The sequence below is a fragment of the Dryas octopetala genome, chromosome 6 (genome assembly GCF_963921425.1).
Source record: "Dryas octopetala chromosome 6, drDryOcto1.1, whole genome shotgun sequence".
Lineage (NCBI taxonomy): Eukaryota > Viridiplantae > Streptophyta > Magnoliopsida > Rosales > Rosaceae > Dryas > Dryas octopetala.
This window is the reverse complement of record NC_141371.1, coordinates 18,802,987-18,806,364: the sequence shown is the minus strand read 5'-3', so window position 1 is coordinate 18,806,364 and position 3,378 is coordinate 18,802,987. Positions and strand designations below refer to the sequence as shown.

At 42.7% G+C, this 3,378-nt stretch overlaps 1 long non-coding RNA gene across 1 annotated transcript; it reads right to left on the bottom strand.

Annotated features, from left to right (window-relative positions):
- Nucleotides 1–259: 259 nt before the first annotated feature.
- LOC147283044 (uncharacterized) lies at nucleotides 260–2,829 on the bottom strand. Its single transcript, XR_015123031.1, has 3 exons — nucleotides 2,468–2,829; nucleotides 2,058–2,240; nucleotides 260–406 (listed from the first exon to the last, which is right to left on the bottom strand). It is a non-coding gene; the product is annotated as an uncharacterized LOC147283044 (long non-coding RNA).
- Between the last annotated feature and the right edge of the window lie 549 nt (nucleotides 2,830–3,378).

Genomic DNA, 3,378 nt, shown 5'->3' with positions numbered 1-3,378 from the left:
CACAATTCCTTTGGTTAATATTAAGCCACGTGACATCCACACCTTATTTTCCTTTTTTGACATGACCGCCCCCGAATTTCACCCTGAAACCCGGAGAGGTCCTGCGGGAATCCAAAATCAAGGAAAATCCTACCGAAAATTCGGCAGAACCTCCCCTGAAAATGGACTAACCCAAAATTTGAAAAACCTGTTAAAACACTTCTAAGACATCAACCACCTCTACCACAACCAAAAAGGGTCTCAGACCCAACAATTTCACAGAGAAACCAACTTAAAATGGCTATTAGAGCCTATATTCTATTACAAGAAATTTTCTACAAAAATTAAATGGCGCCTACTAGATCCGAGAATGGAAATGGATGCTATGCCTCGACGTGTTGGGCTCGACCTCCACCAAATCTATTACCTGGGGAAAAACAATTTAAGACAAACAAGAAAGGCTGTGAGATAAATTCAGTGAGTGGACAAAATAAACTTAAAAAAAACCTTTCATTTGAAGACCACTTTACAAAACTGTTCAGGCTTAAAATATTCAATTTGATCTGAAAGTGAATATTAATTGAAAACATCTTTGTAATGAACTCTTTCACAACTTAACAAACCTTACATCATCAACATAATTCCAATAGAAAGGTTCTATATAACAACTTCAACTCTAAAATTCCTTTTGAGCATAGAAAATAATGAGAAGTAATAGAAATGCTGTATCTTATAAAATTTCTAGCTAAAACCTCTTTTGAGTATTGAACTGATAGAAAATAACTAAAATATTTTTATCAAATAAGGTTTTTAGTAAAAACGTTGGCCATATAAGCACCCAATTGACAGGTTCCACATTGGTACCGTACAAGACCGTCGCACCAAGTGGACCGTCTACATAACCTTCCACCCGTACCGTCGCATCGCCGTCATACGAGTGGACTTACGGTGTCCCTTGTACCGTCGCAACGCCGTCATACAAGTGGACTTATGGTGGCCCTTGTACCGTCGAATCGCCGTCATACAAGAAGCCACAATGTCATACGTGCACTTAGATTGCCCTTCCACCCACACCGTCGCAACGCCGTCATGCGAGTGGATTTAGGGTGTCCCTTGTACCGTCGAATCGCCGTCATACAAGTGGACTTATGGTGGCCCTTGTACCGTTGAATCGCCATCATACAAGAAGCCACAATGTCATACGTGCACTTAGATTGCCCTTCCACCCACACCGTCGCAACGCCGTCATGCGAGTGGATTTAGGGTGTCCCTTGTACCGTCGAATCGCCGTCATACAAGTGGACTTATGGTGGCTCTTGTACCGTCGAATCGCCGTCATACAAGAAGCCACAATGTCATACGTGCACTTAGATTGCCCTTCCACCCACACCGTCGCAACGCCGTCATGCGAGTGGATTTAGGGTGTCCCTTGTACCGTCGAATCGCCGTCATACAAGTGGACTTATGGTGGCTCTTGTACCGTCGAATCGCCGTCATACAAGAAGCCACAATGTCGCACGTGCACGTAGACTACCCCCAAAGGGCGAAGCATCCCGACACACGGCCCAAAGCCTATGTGTGTGCCGTGATGGGTCCCAAAGACCTATCAGTAGCCATATCGAAGCTGGGTACTTATACGGCGTTTAAAAATCATCCATACTAAATTATCTCGAAACCACTCAAATAATCTTTATGCTGAAAATAAATCTTAAATTTCTCATACATTTCACAATCGACTCAAGTTTGAGCAAGTCCTTGGAATCGACAAAATTGCCATGTTTCTAAAGTTTATTTCTCACAACTAATATAATCAAATTAAAGTATCAATTCTCAAATAATAATCATTTTATAAATTAAAACTTAAAACGAAAACCTCCATTGAAGACGAATAAATCCTTTGACAAGAATTTAAGATAGAAACATTAATTTGACCAAGAAAAAGCATACTTTGAAAATCATAACTCATATATAAACGGGTCAATTCCCAAGATCTTTCAACTCAAACCATACTTAGATAAATCAAGAGGGCATTTATTTATAAGGCATGCAAAACATTTCAAAAGTAAGAGTCCACTCACAGTTTAAAACGAGTTCTGCTCAACCCTTTTTAGAAATTCATTTCTGCTTCACGATCGTAAGTTCGTTCGGCACGCAAGGTCACCGAAAGACGAAGCTCCGTTGACCCAAAACTCCAAACGGGGCTGTGGACTCGCAGAGGGGCCGAAATTTGACAACACCGACGCTGTAGATGATGGCTCAAACTGAAATTCATCCCCAAGAACAAAGTATCAACCTAATTCCAACTTCAATAAGCTTAAAAGACTAAAAGGAGACATAAATTGATTGAAGGGAGCCCAAACTAGCCACCACACTCGGCGAGGCTCGCTGTGGCCATGAGTGGCTGAGTTGGGTTTTCAATTCCGAACACAATTGGGCCAATCCAACCCAACCAATACGTAGAGGAGAGAGAGAAAGTCGAGATTGATACCTGGATTGTGGCAATCGGCCGCCGGAGTCGTCGGAAAATGAGAAGGAAGCCGGCGGCTGCACTCATCGTTTCTCTCTCGTGGGTGGTCGTCAGAGTGAAAGGAGGGTACCACCTTGCTCAGAATGTCGAGCAGGAGCGACTGGTTGTTCTCCGGCATCCCAACTCTGCCAGGATCGGCGGATCGCCGCTGAAGTCCCAAATCGAGTTGGCTCTGATTTCGGGTTTTCTGCTGGGTTTCTAGGGAGGAGAGACGCCGGGAAGGAGAGAGAAGGACGGCGAGTAGCTGGGTAGAGGTCTCGCCGCCTCCGGTCGCCGGGCGAGGAAGTCCTTGCCGGAGAAGATGATCGACCAGAGAGAGAGAGAGAAAGGAGAAGTCGGGGGGGGGGGGTGTGCGTGTGTCCCCCAAAGAGAGAGAGAGATAGGAATTTAAATAAAAAAATGGATCTTTCTAGTAGTCCCTAGAACGCAAAAGTCTGTAAAATTCAAACCGTAACTCTGTTGTACACGTGCTTCGTGTCTACGAACTCGTGGATTCGAGACCTATCCATCGTGCTCAAAGTCAAAGACGGAAGCCCACTAATTTTGAAAGTCAACTTTGGGGTCAAGTGTAATAACCCGACCCAAATTTTCACTAGAAATTTAAATTTTTATTTAAATATGTTTTAAGAGATTTTTTTTTAAGGATGTGGAATTGAATTTTAGAGATTTTGATATTTATTTGGAAAATAAAAAGGGTTTTGATTTAAAGTTTTGATTTATTTATTTTTGTTTTAATTTAAGCTTGACCAAAAGTTGACTTTTAAAAAGAATGGGAATTCGATTTTGACTTCGGGTCCGTTAGATAGGTTTCGGACTCACGATTTCATAGACACGCGGCACGCGCCAATTCGAGTTACGGTCTGAAAGATACG